The 18,630-nt window shown below is 45.6% G+C and overlaps 1 protein-coding gene across 1 annotated transcript in view; it reads left to right on the top strand.

The window, feature by feature from the left end:
* Window positions 1–5,983: 5,983 nt before the first annotated feature.
* Window positions 5,984–18,630, top strand: part of ATP10B (ATPase phospholipid transporting 10B (putative)) — a gene marked incomplete at its 3' end in the record, with an annotated part of 338,125 nt that continues 325,478 nt past the window's right edge. The window contains exon 1 of the mRNA XM_079703067.1: window positions 5,984–6,070. The remainder of the gene's footprint in view (window positions 6,071–18,630) is intronic.

Genomic DNA, 18,630 nt, shown 5'->3' with positions numbered 1-18,630 from the left:
TCAATGTGCCTCCCTGTCCTCTGTTGTCAAATGGAAATATTTCCTTTCCTTGAAACTCTGCCTGGGATCATGTAATATATTCTGTCTTAAAAGATATATGGTATCATATAGACCGAAGAATATCCCATTTGAAGTGGGTGGGTGAGTGGGAAGGACAGTAGGTTCCTACTCTTAAGAAGCAAATAGTTGTTCTGAAAAGATTCTTTTATGCCAGGGCTTTTCAAACGGTAGCACGAATCAGGCTCACCTGCAGGACTTGTTCAAATAAAGATGGGCCTGAATCCTGGAGTTTCTGATCCAGTAGGTAAGGAATGGGCCAGGCACCATGCTGGGCTCTGGGAATATGGGAGTGAAGTCACTGGTCCCTGTCTTCACCGGACACACCATTTCATTTAGAAGGGAGACATTAAACAATGTTCCAACACACAGAGTTTTACGAAGACCACATCACATTCAGACTTCTCCCACAGAAGATCACTAAGCCCTGTACTGGTACTCAAAGTTTGGTGTACGAAGAAATCATCTGGCACGGTGGGTGTTAAAATGCAGATCCAGGCTCCACCCTCAGCGAGTTCAGTAGGTCTGGGGCAGAACCAGGGACCTGAATGTTTCACACATTCCTCAAAGCATCCTAACATAGGTGGTCTTCATACCCCACTCTGGAAACACTGCTTTATTACAAGGCGTCATTCTCTGCCGATGCATGTTTTAATGCATTCACCTAAGTTGAAGTAGACCAGATTGTCTTTCCTTCCATTTTAATAAAGGATTTACTCAAAATCAAGTCTCTGTGCTTTGCTCTTTTCTTCTGGTATTTCAGCGGCCTTCAGGGAGCTGTTTGAATGAAGTAATTCATGGACAGAACACCTGTTCAGGTGGTGCCTTGGCTTTATTTGGAAAACAATGATTAAAAACCAAAATCTCACTATTTCTGGAAGGAGATGGGCATCTGTTTGAAGGCATAGGTAATACTTGTGAGATGGGAGAGAGCAGCAAGACTATATGGTAGACTGTATACTATAGTCAAACACCATCTGATAATATTGAAACATATAGGGAAAGCAAATAGATCTGATGTCATGTAACCATTCTTGTCACTGAGGGGGGCTATGTGGAGCTATGTGAGAGAACAAGCCTACAATTACTTCTGGGTTCAGTGGCACAGAATGAGCATAGAAGGAGTGACATGATGGGACAAAGAATTGACAAGCTTTAGTCCCCACTCCTTCAAGACGGGGTGCAAGCGATGCCAGTGTAGAAATAAATCATCATAAACCCAATCCGCCGAGGCCTCTGAGAGACTTGCAAGCACTTAATCCACCACCCCAGGAAGCAAGACCATGTCAACAAGGTTTGCCCTTTTCTCCACATTCCTTACTGACACAATCCGATGCTCCGTTAATGGCCTTTCCATGTTGTAAGGCTTGGCCCCTCTGTAACATGAGAAGGGGAGTGTGAAGGTGCAATTTACATTGTCAGACTAGCTTGACAAGACATTAGCACAACCTGTAACAGGAGGGAAAAACCATCCAATCTCTATTAAAAGTTAAGTGGAAATCACACCACATATCAAATGGGTAAAAGTCCTTTGACTCTGACTAGGAGGAAAAGTATATATATCAGAGAGAGATATAAGTAATTGGGTGTCTATCAAATCAGATGTGCTGTTGCTAACCTCTGTTATGAAAGTTGAAAGATTGATGTTAGATTATAATCTAAAAAGAGTTCCTGAGCGGCATTCACAATGATCTATGGTCCATAATCTTTTATTAATATAGCCATGTGCCAGTCTCCACAAGTGAGTCATTCATCAGGTCAAAACTTACCCACCCATTGTGCCATTATGGCTCTTCTTAGCAGTCATTCACAAATGTTTATGGACTATAAGGCATGCAGATGACAGAGTGAGTCACTATAGGAGGGAACAAAATTCAATCACGGAAACACCCTCTCCATATGGGGAGACGAGGTGTATGGAACAATGACCTCCTCTCATATATGTAAAACCAACTGTCCACATCTCTCCTGGCAGCTTCCACAGTAAAGAGATGGAGGCAAAGAAGTCTTCTTATAGGAAGCAGAAGAAAATCTTGCAGAGTTGTAAGGGACAAAGTAGTCATAATTTGCTGAAGAGAAACCATTCTAAGAAGAAAATGCAAACGGCCCAGCATCTTAATCAGGTAAGTCCTTCCCTGATGAAAGCACTGGGAATTATAGAAAATAAGGTCTGTCCTGAATGATCAAATAAAGGCAAAATTAAAGTAAGACAGTATCTTCCACTGATTAAGTTGGCAAAATCAAATAATTTTCAACCGAGTTGGCAAATCCTGCTCTAGGGTTGTGTGTGATTTGCTCTGACTTTTCTCAAGGGACAATTGGCAATATGTATCAGTGGCCTTAAATTTGTTATACCCTTTAAGATAAAAATGCCACATCTACCAAATGATATGGATGTTGCTGAATCTAAACAACTCCACTGCAGAATTCTTTAGAAATTTTTATAAAATGGAAAAATTAGAAAAACTTATATGTCCAATAGTTGGGGACTGGTTAAACTATGGTGCATCCATATGATGAAGCAGTGGGGAGACTGTTTAATAACTTGGAGAGTATTCATAACAACTGATAGAGAATATGATCCAATTTTGATTGTAAGAATACTTTATGTACATTTAAATAGCATCAAAAAGTCTAGAAATATATTCAATAAAATATCAGTCTATGATGGTTCTCTCTGACTTGTAACGTTAAGGGTGACTTTTTAAAAAATTTATCTGCCATGTCCACACTTTCTATAATAAACGTGTGTAACTTCAGAAACCAGAAAAACATGGAAAGTGTTTTTTCACAACTAAGGAAAGAGATTGAACGGGTAAAGGTCAGTGTCTCCATTGCTCACAGTGTAAAGTTCAGATTCTTTCCATGGCATGTCCCCACCTCCTTCTCCACCCTCATCTCTTCTATGTTCCTACCAACTCTCTCACCACTAGCCACACAGGCCTCTTACCACAGAGCTTTAATGTAGTAAATTATATTATTTTTGCAGTTATTCATTCCCATCCCTTTCCCTGTAGGAGGGTCACATTCCTGTCAACTGCCCTGTACCTTGCTACGTCCCCAGTGTTGAGGACCATATATCCTTGTCCCATTGACTTTGGGCTTTGGCCAAAGGAATGTAAACAGAACAAGGCCACGCCCAACAGAAGCCCTCAGAGTCATGGCACATTTCCACCAGTGCTCTTGACCTTTCTTTAGGCTACAAGAATACCATATCTCACATAGGGACTGTTCCTGCAGTTTGAGTCCCTGAATGAGAAGCAGAGTTATAGCCTGGGCAGAGGTGCAGTCAACCCATAGCCTACCTGTAAAATAAGCAAGTAATACACCTTTATGGTGTAAGCCACTGAGACATGGAGGTCATTTGTTACTGCAGCAAAATTGACTAGTACACCTGGCACATGGTGTCTCTCTATCCGTAACATTCTGACTGGTCGCCCCCACTCCACGTAGCCAACTCCATCTCTTCCTTCACAGCCCAGTTCTACTCTAACCCTTTGACCAGGTCAAATCCCTTCTCCGGTGCTTTCTCAGCACCAGGCACTGTTCCCTCTCAACACTTGTCACGATCTTAATTTCACAATTTTTGTGTGACTTCAGTCAATATCCGGTACACCACAGGGCTGTAAACTCCTCAGAACAGGGAGCATGACTATCTGTTCACCGATTGTATCTGCAGGACCTAGCACAGTTCTTGACATGTAGTACATCCTCAATAGAAAAAGTTAAGTAAATACATGAAGGAACCATGGAAAAACTAATTAAAGAACCTTGAACATAGAGTTGAGAAGCATAAATCAAATGGAGCAAATGTTTGGAAGGCATTATTGGTCTTTAGGTGAGAAAACATTATGAATCTTCTATAGCGTGAATAAATATGTGGTAACAGTGGTCAGGATCTCCTGAATAATAATAATAATAATATTTAAGCACTTTTGCTGTTAAAAGCACTTTATACATATTAATTCATATCATCCTGGTAACAGCCCTGTGAAATAAGTACTAATATTCCAGAGGGAAGGTCAGTACTTTGCCCAAAACCACACAGCTGGGAGCTGATAGAGAAAGGGTTTGAATCCAAGCCAAAGTCTGTGTTTGTAACCACTGGACTACGCTGCCTTTCTTTTGGTCTGAAGGTTATGAGTATTGGGAAAGTCTTGCAGAACTGCCTTGACAAGGCAAGAAAACATTTTTATTTAGTTTCCCTTTTGTATCCCATGGATTACTTGAGCTACCTATAGTTTCACACCCCTTGCTGAGCTGAGCACAGGCCTCTGCCCATATTAGGTGCTTAGTAAATGTGCTTTGTAGTTCTTGCCTTAGGATTAAAATGTTTGGCATGGACAAGCAGTCACATGAGATCTAGTTGCCTGTATAAAACCCCCATTTAGGAGAGCAGGTTGGATGTGAGAATCTCCTTCAAAAACTAAACTTGACTCAAGAAACAAGGAACCTGAACACGGATTGTGTCGGCCGTAGGGCAGGGAGAGGAACTGATTGTGAGGCCCACACACCTGGCTTCTCCTTGGAAGTACTATGAGAGAGAGTGCACCTGGGGAGGGGCCGGCTTGGGGGGATTTGCTCCAGGAAGGTGATTGTAGTGTGAGGTCTGGGCCTCCAGTGGGAGAAAGGGCAGAACTAAGGCTTAATGTCATTGGTGACTGCTGGTGTGATAAAGACTTCAACGATGTCATTTCTAAGGCCTCTCATAGCTGCAGTATTGGTGAAGCTAACACTCTTTCCTCTGACAAAGCTCATTTTTAAAGGGAGGAGGAAGATACTGGAGTCAGCTGGAAAATTCCTGAGGGCAGGGGCAAAAGAGTGAATTGAAAACAATGGAGAACAGCTGGTCCTAGGCTGAGTTGAAAAGCCACCTAGAAATGCCAGGCTGGGATAGGAGAACTTAGGCCTATTCTAGGGTTGTATTCCTTAAAGTCCAGGCACCAACCACCCACATCAAAATCACCTAGGGAAAAGTTTTTAAATATGGTTTCCTGAGCCTTCCAGGAATCTGAAAGTTTCATGCAGAAGTCTGCATTTTTAATACCTGGATAATTTCTATGGATCCTAAAGTCTGCAAACCCCTCATCTGGAGAGACAGAATACTTGTCAGGGTAGGGAAATAAAATCCCAAATGCTTAGATTTGGCACCTGAGTAACAATGTCTTTTTTCAAGGATCATTTAACTCCTTATGTTAAGACCACCTGTGGATTCAGTGGAACAGCAATTAGCTAGGATGACGAAGTGCTTTTTAATAACAGACATGGGGTGCATTGTTAAACTTTCTTTACTGATCTCCCCAATACTTCACAGAGGAAGAAATAGAATCTCTTTTGGCCTGGTGGGCAGATTTCAACCTGTATCTCAAGTTCTCTCTCCCACTTTTCTACTGAGAATACAGGTAGTTGCTGCACCGGTCCTGGGAAAAGCTGGGCCCCGGAAGTTAGGATGCGATATAGCCAAGTCTCAGGCAGAGAGATGTAGCTCCTTGGCCTGGATTGAAGCAGCTGGACAGTGCCCCCATCCCCTGACACCTGACCTTCAAATTCCTACAGTTTTAAAAATGAATCACCAGAAAATTGATACTTCCCATTTTCCCTCACCTGGATTAAAGTCCTAAATTCTGGCTCCAACCCAGGGGCTCTCTCTCAAAATAAATTTCAGGGGCAGAAGCCGGGCTGGTAAAGATCAGGTCACGGCCAGGCTGTGGAGAGGGCGGGGCTAAGCAGGTTTCTGCAGCAGGGCCGGGAGAGGATATAAGGTGGAGGAATTGTGTTCAGGTGTGTGACACTGAAGGCTGGGCTTCAGAAGCAGTTGGGCCTGCCTGCTCCAGCCGGGGATGAGAAGGAAGCTCTCTCGTGGCTGTGTTACCCCATTGATGGGGTAACTGGAGGGGGGTGCAACCCAGTCTCCCCCACTACAGTTCCCCACCAGAAGAAAAACCCAAGGAGTGCCCAAGGCGTGCTGACTCCCTCTCTCATAGCTGTGGACCCTACACCAAGGACAGAGGAGGTAAGGACCCTGCTTGATGCTAAGACTGTGGGGAAGGGTTGAGCTTTTCTTCTCAGCTCTCCCCACTGCTTGCTGGCCTGGGGCAGGGATGCTGCTTCCAAGGGAACCTCTGAGGCTGCTCCAGGCCTCACCCTCTGTATTCTGGGTGCTGCAGCCGTGTCTACCGCCAGCCACCTGCAGTTCCGGGCTCCCATGGCACCTCAGTGCTCTATTTGGGGAGCTCTCTGTTCACAATGGAAGGCCCCGTGAGTGCAGCTGACTGGGTCATGAGGGTAGCTGCAGACGGTGATAGTGGTCCCTCGATGTGGTCCCCGCGTTTTCCATGCGCTGATGAGCAGACAGCCTCTGCCTTTGCTGTCGATAGCTTGGAATGAATTACCCGTATGGAGAGTCCATGATATACAGGCATTGGTCATTACCTGTACTATTTCAGGGGCTCTTTCCAAAAGCTTACAAAACCATTGTGCAGGATTTTGAAAGATGTACATTGTGTGAGGAAGAGGAAGAGTGAGCCAGAGAGTTGGATTTTTGGTGGTAATGAATAAATAGGGTAAGAGCTTATTGAGAGCTTATGATTTGCAAAGCATGACGGCGAAGCCCTTTTCATCTTGTTGCAGCCCGTGTGGCAGGTGTTGGTATTATCTGCAATTAGTGATGAGGAGGCTGAAGGTCAGGCAGTTTAACTGAGGCAAACCAGGGTTTGCTGGTCTCAGTACACACTCTTGATTTATATCCATGAGGTCACATTTAGCCAAGTGTCTTTCAGATTCAAAGTGTACGGAGGTGAGAGGCAACCACCTGTGAAGAGGCTTTGCAAAGAGGCTTTCTCCAAGCAGAACAAAGCTGATAGCCTCCATCTCCCCCTGCCACGTTCAGGAATTAATTTAGACCTGGGTCTCTGCTTCTCAGGCCTCAATAGCCCCTTCTTGTGGATTCAGAAACCGTTAAGAGCTCACTGTCAGCAAGATGTAATCCCCATGGTCTGTGCCATTAAGAATTCAAAGATTACAGCTGAGCAGTGGAGCTGGTCTTTAAAACACCAGAAGAGGCCTTCCCTGGTGGCGCAGTGGTTGAGGGTCCACCTGCCGATGCAGGGGACGTGGGTGCGTGCCCCGGTCCGGGAGGATCCCACATGCCGCGGAGCGGCTGGGCCCGTGAGCCATGGCCGCTGAGCCTGCAAGTCCGGAGCCTGTGCTCCACAGCGGGAGAGGCCACATCAGTGAGAGGCCTGCGTACCGCAAAAAAAAACCACCAGAGGAAAGGAATGCCTTTGAGAGCTGGACACTGGGCCAGTGCCCTGTGACCTCTTAGAATTAAATCCAACACCCCCAACACAATTTACCAGGCCTCTCATGACTCCAACCCTTGCCCATTCCCCAACCTCACATAATACGGGGTCCCTCAGCTCGTGGTGAGCCAGCTGTTCTTTCCCTCCTTAGGACCTGTGGTTTTCCCTCTGCTTGGAACACATTTCCCTGGGCTCTTCCTGTGTTTAGGTCTCTCCCTTCAATAAGGCTGCAGCTCAGATGTTGCCTGTTTAAGAGGGCTTCCTAGACCCCAGCAATACAAGTAGACCCACCACTGCCATCCCCAGGTATACACCCTTATAGTGTTGATTATAGTCATTATGGTGAGGACAATCTGAAAGTCTATCCTCTTCTTTATTGTCTGTCTCCCGAGTAGAACTCCATGAGGGTAGGGACCGTACATGTCCTCTGCCTGCTGGACACTATTGGGTCCCCAGCGCTTATATTTCCCAGTAACAGGGGCTGGGTTAAAGTTTATCAAGTCAGTAAATAATAGAAGGGATCAGGAGGTATCATCGCCTCCTTCTTATCCAACACCTTGACTCAATCTTCCTTGGGAAGGCAAACATCTTGGTCTAGAAACTGAAGTGAAGAGCATCTGTGTTTTCAAGTGCTCAAGGGGTAATTGATTGCATTTTTGGAGTAACAGGGAAAAAGGCCGAAATCTATCAAGTGGATTTCATTCCCTGAGAAAGAGCAAGGTATGATAAGGCTGGCTCTGCTGGCCAGTCTTGATAAGCAACACTGCCTATGACTCAGCCCAGCAACGCCCTTCTGGACACAGGGTATTGACCTTGGCCATGCCTGGGGTACTTGGCATGCCAATGCAATTTCAGAAAGCTGAGAGTGCAGGCTTCCAGCCCTGCTTCATCAAGCCTCTCATTCAAATTCCCACCAGCCTTTGCTCACATACCTTTTGCTATTTTGGGTGTCATTCATTTGTGGGATGGGAAGAGGCCCATGCTTAGGAACATGGAGTCCCAAGAGTTTCTAGGGACTCTACTGCTCTCTGCAATTGTGGGCACGTCCCTTTAGTGCCTCCATGTCTCGTGTTTCTCCTCTGTAAAATGGCCTGAGAATTGCTGCCCTCAACAGCCGGTGAGGTTTCAGAGTATTCGGGGGTGACAGTGATGTAGAAACCAGTGCGATATATCTCTTGCTTTACAAGCACCTGGCCCTGCAAGCAGTGAGGGGCAGAGAATACACAGGGAGTTGTGTTTGTTTTGGAGAATTTCACTTGCAGAAAATCCACAATTCCAGAAGAAATCGATCAGAGGAAGAGACTTCTCTGCAGGACTCCTTCTCCTAGGCAGCTACCTCAAGAATCGACTTACACACTTTAATTAACACCCAGATGATTTGCGTTGCAGTGATCAGCATTAGAATCCAGCCTAATGACAGGCACGCAGTGCTTGGCAGTATGTCACACGCTGGTGGTTTTTATGGACCCCTTCTTGCTCTTATGTGTTCTTCATTGTAATGTGTGGTAAGCCTTTCTGGCATCAGCCCTGGCCCTATTTGGTTTAAAGGCCTTCTGATTTTATATCTGATCCTCAGGTGGTTCTGTGATTCTTTTCTTAAGGCACTCTTTATCTTGTTCTACTCTCTTGTACTATTCTTGATTTCCAGATTTTAAAATAGGCCTTTTTTGAAAGAAAATATATTTTTGAATTAGGAGTGAAGCCAGAGTCCTGAGGATTTTGTGAGGAGGAAGACGTCCGTAAGCAAAGTCGTATCAGGGAAAGAGAATGACATTAAGTGTCCAGAGACCTCGACTTGAATCCTGGCCAGGCTTCTCAGTAATCCTCTCCCAACTCCTTGGGCCATGGTGGGGATAATAGCAATATTGGCAGTGGACTTTTACTGAGAACTTAGTAAATGTTAAAACGATTCCTTGGATAATCTCATTTCATGGTCATGCTGACTATTCCTGTTTTTGGAAATGGGGAATGTGAGACTCGGAGGGTAGGAGGTCATCAGGTAGGGAGAGATGGAACCCAGATTTGAACACGTGCTGGTTGACTTAAGAGCACGTGCACTTATGTACCAGGTGCCTTGCTGTCTACTGGGCCACACTATGCTAGGATCTTCATATACAATTCGACATCCCTGGGACTGCCATCCTCACAGCATGTCATCCAATGAGAAGATGCCAGTGATGGTTCATTGAAATGATGCAGGTTTATTTCACCATTTTCCATACATCTTGTTTACCAAGATTTAGAAAAATGTTCTACAGATACTCCTTTTCTCAAAGTGACCTTTGAAGAAAATGACACATATTTCAAAATGAAAGCAAAATGGTGCATCTCACCAAGAGGAAACATGAAAATCATCAGCCCTAACCCGGAGCATAAGTTTGATGGAAGGCTGAACCCAAAATGTTTTAAATTCTTTAAATCTTCAGGAGAATTTGCAGATACTACATGCCATGCTAGGGGTTAATGATATAATCATGATAGTCAACATTTATTAACTACTTCTTGCTACTCGGTACTGATGGAAGCATTGTCGTCATGTTAACACATGTGCAACAGGCAGTCACTCACAGTGGTAAAGTCGTGGGCTTGTGGTTTAGGGTGCCTGGCTCTGTTAGATGCTAGCTGTGTGAACTTGGGTAAGTTTCTTAACCACTCTGTTTCAGATTCCCCATCTATAAATGGGGATATTGCTGAACTTTTCCCCTAGTGGTGTTGTGAGCATTGTCTAAGTGGATACGTGTAAGGGGCTGAAATGGTGCTTGGTATATAACGTCCACTCAAATGTTTGCTGCCACTGCTGCTTTTCCCTCAACCCTCCTATGAGCGAGGTCTTTTCACTCCCATCCTACACTCCTAAGTACAGAAACTGATGAAGAGTCAGGTCATAGGGCTAGGATGCAAACCTCCGACTGTGGTCATCCCAAGCCTTCCCTCTTCTATGTTGTTATTTCCTCTATAAACTCTAAAGGAAATGCACATTCCTCTGGGAACTCAGTTTGACAGGAGTTCACACTCCAAGACCCAACCTACGTTCTCTCTGTGCACGTACCTACTTGTGTCATTTTTAGGCTGGTAACTAAAGTATCTTATTGAAATGTCTTAAGCTGTGCCTCTAGGTTATCATCAAACCAGCCAGAACTCTCTCCTCTATTCAGGATTCTGTCTGTGGGCAGGCAACCACACTGGCCTTGTGGTGATAAGTTTGCTCATTAAAAGCAATCAGTAGCACTCCTCTTCCTCAAGACAGAGTGCTTACCTGAGCGGTTAGGGGCCTTCTTTCAGCTCTGTGATAACATCGTCCTGTGCTGGCTGGCTGAAATCTGTTGATACGGTCTCTTGAGTTAGCATCTATGTTGGCGTAAGTGACCAGAAGAAGCTGTCCGGGGGTGTGTCCTGGGCTGATCAAAGACAGATGCCAGCACTTGTGTTCTTTCGGTCATGGTACCCAGTTGGATACTGGAGTTATTGTAGGGGTTCATTCTGCCTGGGCGGGGACTTGCTTCTGCAGGATCCCAGCATGCAATGTGAGAGCACCAGGATCCCCAGGAAGCCCCCATCTTGCTGCTGCCAGCACTAAGTGTGCATGGCTCTGAGATGCCTCCCAAATCATGATAGTAATTAATAATTAACAGCTTCCTTTTATTGAGTATTTGCTATGTGTGCGTCTATTTAACTAGTTCATGGAATCTTAACACAACAATACTCTCAAGTAGGTTCCAGTATTATCCTGCCTATTTTAGGGAAGAGGAAGATGACATTCAGGGGAAGTCACAGACATGGTCAAGGACACCCAACTGAGCGGTGCCGCCAGGACATATACCCAAACCTATGTGATTGAACACGTGTTCTTCACCTCTGTGCTCATCAACCCCAAACTCCTCCTGCCTGAGACACCCTCTCTGAGGTGCTGTGATAGCACATTCCCAACTAGCCATGGAAAAACCAGTCCTGCTGGGCCAGGCCCACATTGTGTGTAGACAAACCTGCCTCACCTGGTTTTGCTGGTCCTTCCTGCCCTGGACCGTGAGCTGTTTTCCTTTTGCTCCAACTTCTCCAGACACAGCTGAACTCCTTAATGACCCAACGTGGCTTTCTCCCCATAACCCTGTAGTCGCAGGAATATCACAGTAGGAAAGACGGCAGAGTTTCTGTCTCTTCAAGGCACCCTCAGCCTATTTCTTACCCTTTTGAACAGGAACCCTTCTAAGCTGTTCGAACTTTTCTTTCCTTCTTTGTTCACTTTTCAGTCTGGTTTAAGAGCAAGCTGAATTTGATCAGATTATAAAGCATATTTTCAGTGCTGTGAGGTAACTCAGTAATTGGCATCTTAGCCTGGTGACTGGACTGTGAATTATGTTATTTACAAAAGCAGACAAAATGGTGGGCTGCATCGTGGCTGCCTGTCAAGAAAGTGTCATCCCTCGAAAGCAGTGCTTACTCAGCTGGGCTCTTACCAGGTGTAAATGCAGAAAGGAGTCGGGGAAATCTAGTTAAATCTTAGACACCATGCCCTTTTACTGTCTATGTGATCTTGCACACATTACTTATTTTCTGCAGTAGCATAACACTGCTTTCATTTTGTTCAACTCTGCATACATCTAGTAATAAGATTTCTTACAGTGTCTCAGGCCCTATACTGACCCCTTTATGTGTACCATTTCCCTGAATTCATCTACCAACCTAATGAGGTAAGCATTGCGCTCATCACTTTCAGATGAGGACACTCAAGTTGGTGAAGGTTAAGCACCTTTTAAGTAGTGGAGGTGGGATTTGAACCAGTTCTTTCAAAGTAAAAATCTATACCCCTGACCAGAATAATGCACTGGCTGATGGTTCGATGTGAAATTCTTCCTTTTCTGCCAAGAGATCACACACAAGTCTTTCCCTTGCATGCAGTCTGCTTTTGCAGCTCATGCTAAGGATGTTTTCCAGGCCTCAATGCACTGCTCCTTATCTGCCCATCTCCTGATCAGTGACCCGAGCAGCTCCAACCCAGGCCTGGCCATTACTCATTACCCCTGCTGCTGCATTTGCTGTCCTCGTCACAGAAGATACCTCATGGATAAGTGTAAATCTTTTTAGTTTCCTAACAACTGAGAGAGCTTCCAAACAAATGCTTGTGCTTACCTCTGAGAATACAACCATCCATTTTCCCTCCCTCTGCATGGCAAAGGACCACCAGATACGGCTGCCTTTCCAGGACACTCAGAAGCAGGGGTTGTACACTGGCAAGTTGAATGGGTCACAGAGTCAGGGGCTGGGAGGGGACCCAGTAGGATGTACACCCATGAGTGCAAGGGCCCGCTCCCGTGTCACTGTTCCCCGACCCCTAGAGCAGTGCCGGGCACATAAGAGAGGCTCAAGCGTTTATTCCCTGGATCATTGTGTGAGCTTCAAAAAAAAAAGTACATGTTTATTGCAGATTTTTCAGCTACTTGTTTGTTTTGCTTACGAAGAAACAAAGAAGGGAGAGGGTTAAATGTTGGGTATTAGAATTATTACATTTGGAAGCACATTTTCCTCTATCAGCTTCTCAGTATTTCTCTGCTCAGCTACTTTCTGAGTTAGTCCGGGCTCTCTTTTCGGGGTGAAGTTCGTCATTTCCATCCCATCTAATAATGCCATTTCTCCTGCCACGGCTACACTGGGAGGTCCGTCGCACACACTCCACCTCTTTCCACCACAGGTGAAAGCCTGGCTGGGCAGCGACCATGTGAGTGTTCCTGGACACTACTTCTTCCCCATATCTCCTCCTTTCTTGAATTCCCCTTCAGGAAGAGTCCAGGATGATAAGATTTCCATTTATTGAGCACTAACAATGTGCCAGGCTCAGTGCTAAACACTTCCCTATACTACCTCATTTCACCATCACAAGACCTCCACCTCACTATTTTGCACTGAAAAAAACCCTGCCACTGGCAAGGTGAAATGACCCACCAGAGGTCACAGAGCTGGTGGGTGGTGAGCCCTGGTCTCTGTGCTGGGACTCTGGGCTCCCAACCTGAGCTCTCGCCATCGTGGGCTGCTCAGCAAAACCTACCTCTGCCTTCAGCCCAGGTCCACTAGGCACCCCTCCCGTGTGAGAGGGATGCTGGTCCTTCTGACTGCTCTCAAGCCAGATACCCACCCACTGAAGGGTGCCATTTTCTAGAAGGGCAATCTCCCATTGCTTTGGTGTAAGGAGCCTGGGTTTGGGTTCCCTGTTTCCATCAGGGGACACAAAATCCCGTAAGGGACCTGAACCTTCATTCTTGGTTAGCATTCTGGTAAGGATGACAGGAGGGTCTGCTATGTGGTCTGACGTAGAGAAAATGGCCTAGGAAAGGCTGCCGTTGGGTACAAGTCATGAGGCTGTTTTCCCAGCTCAGTGTGTGGAGAAGAAGGTCAGCTGGCAGCTCAGAAAGGGGGACGAGGGTCCAGTGCTTTGGTTCTTCTTGAACTGCAACTTTCTCACCTGTGGCACAGCCAGGGGCAACCTTCACTAAAGCTCACCAGACATCATTATTTCGATGGAACTTCATTTTATTTAAAAGGGAACTACTGTAAGTGGAAAATCAGTATTGCTCATCACAGAAGGTAACTGCAATTAAATACAATGAATGCACAGCACCATGAGTAAACTCTAGCCTTACACGGCTGTCCACTGAAAGCTCTGGCTCTGAGACCAGCTCTTGCTTTGTTTCAAAAGAGAGTTGCCAATTACCTGGCACCATTTCATGGGTGTGGAGTTTCAGCTTGGGATACTCTGGAGATGGGCGGTGGTGATGGTTACACAACAATGTGAATACACTTATATATATTTAACCATTAAAAAAAAATGAGGCTGCTCTTTACATACAGTTAAGAAACAATGTTCAAGATGCATTAAGTGAAAAAAGCAAAGTGCTGAACAGTGTGACCTGAATGCTGCCATTTGTGGGTTTTGTTTTTTTTTTTAAGGAATATGTATATACACATGCATCTAGGCTTGTGTATGCAATGATCCCTCTGGAAGGATGTCAGTATTTGATTCTGTAGAGGGAACAGGCTTCTGGCAATTGAAAATAGAGAGGGAGGGAGGGTCATTGCTATTTAATTTGTGTTCTGTGTGCATGTATAACTCATTCTAATTGACAGCTTTTTAAACCCTTATAAAGCTAAGCACCAAAATGAAACCATCTGCTTCAAGTAGTGGTTCTCACCCTTGCGTACACCTAGACACCAGCTGCTCCAAGTCAGGTCCCCTGACCAGTAGCATTGGCATCCCTGGGAGCTTGTAGCCTGTTAGAAATAGAGGATCTCAAGCCTACCCACACCCAGGGAATCCACATCTGCATTTACCAAGGTCCCCAAGTGGCTCACAGGACATTAAAGTGTACGAAGTACTGCACAGGACTAACTGAATCAGAATCTCTGAGGTGGGGTTTGAAACTGGGCATTGATTAAGGCTCCCAGGTGACCCCACCGGGGCACTTGATGTACCAACTACAGACTTAGTGTAATTTGTTCTATATCAACCATTTCATTTTTCCCAGTCTTCTTACTATGTGATTCAGTTTATTTAATGTGGGCTCTATGTGTCCCTTGGAAATCATTACGTGTCCCACACGTGGGAGCCTGGCCAGGATGACTATCTCAGATCACGTGAATGTCACACAGGAACATACAATATTGACATTCACCTGAGCTTAGGTGGAAAGTGTTTCCCCTTCATATAAAATAGACCACAATTCTACACCAAGACACATAACGGTTACAGGCCTTTTTATCTAGGGATGGAGCATAATGTCAGGTTTTTTAAAATAAGACTTTGGAGTTTAAAAAATAGGGCTTTGGGGCTTCCCTGGTGACACAGTGGTTGAGAGTCCGCCTGCCGATGCAGGGGACACGGGTTCGTGCCCCGGTCCAGGAGGATCCCACGTGCCACGGAGCGGCTGGGCCCGTGAGCCATGGCCGCTGAGCCTGCGCGTCCGGAGCCTGTGCTCCGCAATGGGAGAGGCCACAACAGTGAGAGGCCCGCGTACCGCAAAAAATATATAAATAAAAAAAAATAGGGCTTTGAATTTGCCACTCTGAGCCCTATGTCAAATGGGGTTAATACCTGCCCCACAGAGCTGCCGTGTTTAAATAAGATGGTGCAGATGATGCTTGATCAATATTAGGTGATAATTATGTTTTTTTCCCCTCCCCCTCCCCTCCTATCCTCCCTCTTTTCCTGCGCCCCTCTCACTGTCACTGTTGCCTTCACATTTGTTTATTCTGCCTTGAGCGTCTCTCGTACAGATGACATTTCTCACATTGTAGTTGAAGCTGAGGAGCTCGAGTTCCACCTCCCCCCATCTCTTGACAAACAGTAAAAACGCTGCCGTCTCTCAGCAAATTATCTGACACTTCTCTAAAATGCAACTGAAACCTCATTACGTGCATGAACACCTTTCCATCAGCTCATTCCTAGCTCTAATATTAATATAATTGTTGCCGAGACATTGCAGTTGGCCTCAGAGGAAGTCAGCAAGGCGTCGTGGTTAGTAACCCGAGATGGCTGCAAAAGCAAAGAGTTAGTGGAAGCCGCTAGCATTTCTGTGTGGCCAGATGACGCTGGAGAGTGGCTTCCAAGCTTCCCTTCTGTTGCCACATAGATGCGAGTTAGGAGAGAGATAAGGTGTCCAAGTCAGAATAGATGCCCTCCTCCTGCCCCCAGCACCCAAAGTCATCTTTTCAAAACATGAATCTGAACATGCTTAAAACTGATGTTTAAAACCCTATGAGATTTAATTTGAAAATATCTGTGATTTTGTGACAAAGGCACATGCACTGCCAATAGTACTGTGGTTTGTTGACTATGTTTAAAACTCAAAGAATGCTACATTGCAGTTAGTGATGAGTGAAAGTAAAGATACATTTTTTTCCAAAAAAATAAAACCCTATGGGAGCTTCTCACTACTTTGCAAATAAAGACCAACACTCTTAACGGGGTCTACAGAATTTGGCTTCTAGATACTTCCCCCAGTCATCTCCCCAACTCCCATTGGTCTAATTATTGGGCTGTCTTTTTCACCTGATTGAGTTCTTGTTTTGTGTGAGTCCCAATTCCAAGGCCGTAGACTAAGTCTGATTTTGTGCAGTATCATTGCCCTAGGGTCTAGCTTGTAGCAGATGCTCAATAAATAGTCATAGAAAAACAAAACACATGCAAGGATGTCATACAAGGGCTTCCTGCCTAATCTGCCCCACTCTGCTTTGCAGTGTTTCTCTGGGTAACACTGAAATGCTGCAAGTTACCTATATAGGCACCAGGCTGTGTTCTACCTTCTGTGATGTTGAATGACTGGGCGGGGTTTCTATGCATAGGCAGCGGAGGAACACCCTCCAGGACCACATGGAGGAAGGGAGGCAGGGCCTCCCTGCCTAAGATATCATTGTATTCCTCACTCACTTTGTGTAGGAAATCATACTCTTACACAAGAGTTTTTTTCCTCCCATTAACTTCCTTTGACTCACCAGCCCTCTAAGCTATTATGGCCCTCATTTTTGTCCCCATTATACTACCTATATAACCTCTCATTTCACGTAACTCTGTTCCATGTTTGTGTCTGCCTCTCTAACACCTTGAGAAAGAAGAAATGAGAAAATGTAAAGTGTGTGGCATAGCAGGTGATGAGTAAAATGGATGTATGTTTGTGAATATATGTGTATGTCAATATGTCACTGATATCATGGTGGATAAAGAAGTATGTCTGGTAGCTTCAGTGCTTTTGCACTTGGTGTTCCCTCCACCTGGATATTCTTCCTGCCTCTCTTCCTAGTCATTTTACCTGCCCTGCAGACCTCAGTTCAGTTATATCACTGCCACAGGGAAGTTTTCCCTGCCCTAACCTATAGACTCAGTCAGACCCACTGCTATATGTTCTAGCTCCTTGTGTTTCCTTTATGAAGCTTACTACCAATTATAATTATCAACTTTATTATCTGTTGTCAGTTTGCCTCCCTCTTTATACTGGAAGCCTCATGAGGACTGTCTTTATCTTTGTTTTCCCGCAGCATCTAGCATCATGCCCAGTACCCTGTAGATGCTCTCTGGGATGAATAGTCGATCATCTGCAGCCCTTACTAGAACCCTGAGTGTGAAAAGAGAAAGTAGGAAGATGAGGATGCCCTGCCTCCCTTCCTCCATGTGGTCCTGGAGGGTGTTCCTCCGCTGCCTATGCATAGAGACCCCGCCCAGTCATTCAACATCACAGGGACTTGCTGGGAAGCATTGTGGCCACTGATTCCCACCCTGCCCCATGGTGCTTCCTTCCCTGTTTAAATCAGGCCACAGCTCTCCTGCGAGCTTGTTCCTTGGAACACTCAGCCAGGTCCAGCGGCCAACTGCAGAGGCAACAGAGGGGCATGATGGCAAACCCAGAAGGGAAGGCAGGTGGCAGGGCGGACAGCAAAGTTGTCTTCTAAGTAGGTATGACATCCCAGACATGTTCTGTCTGGAAGAACGAGCCTCACCAGATTTTGGGGGCAGGTGGGGGAAGAGGTGTTCGCTCCCTCCTCTACCGGCTGCCTCACTCAAAATGGACACGTGGTGTGATGTGACTTGAGTATAAGGATCTTTTTAGGTGACCCCCTACCCCGTCCACTTGGAGCTGACCATTTTCCTATCATTGACTTTCCTGTTATTACCAAACAACTCCAAAGCTTTTCTTCCATTTGTCCTGTCCTAGAAAGCCTTTAGGTGACTGTCCCCAGCCAGCTGGAAGGTTAGAAGCATTCAAACATCCAGGCAGCCCAGGGAAAGGCTTGGAAGGTATGTACGGAGTGCATTTGTCCTTGACTGGTGCTAGCCCTTTGGCCATGAGTTGGGCAGTAGCCTGGTTACAGAAAGGAGATCAGACAGAAAGAGAACTGAGCACTGGGACCAGGAGCCTGGGTCCACACCCAGCTACCTGCTCCCTGTGCCTCCTTTTACCACCTGCAAGACAGAAGGGTGGGACAAGATGAGCGATCTTCCCATTCTCTCTTTGCAGCTGTAGAGCTCAGAGGACATGATGTAGAGCCACCACGGGGGACAAAGAAGGACTGTGAGACACTTACATTTCCCACACACTTACCCCTACATCTCACACAAAGGCACACACTGTCACACACACTCACACGTTCATTCACGTTCTTTCTCTCTTCTCAGAAGCTCTCATCTGTTTCATGCACCAGCCTACACTAAAGGACACATGACACCGTAGGTGATAAGAAAATAGGGTCCAGCTGAGTACGAAAAAGTTTGGAAGCCACTGAACCAGATGAT

This window comes from Hyperoodon ampullatus, assembly GCF_949752795.1.
Source record: "Hyperoodon ampullatus genome assembly, chromosome: 4".
Taxonomy (NCBI): domain Eukaryota; kingdom Metazoa; phylum Chordata; class Mammalia; order Artiodactyla; family Ziphiidae; genus Hyperoodon; species Hyperoodon ampullatus.
This window is presented reverse-complemented; position numbering and strand designations above follow the sequence as displayed.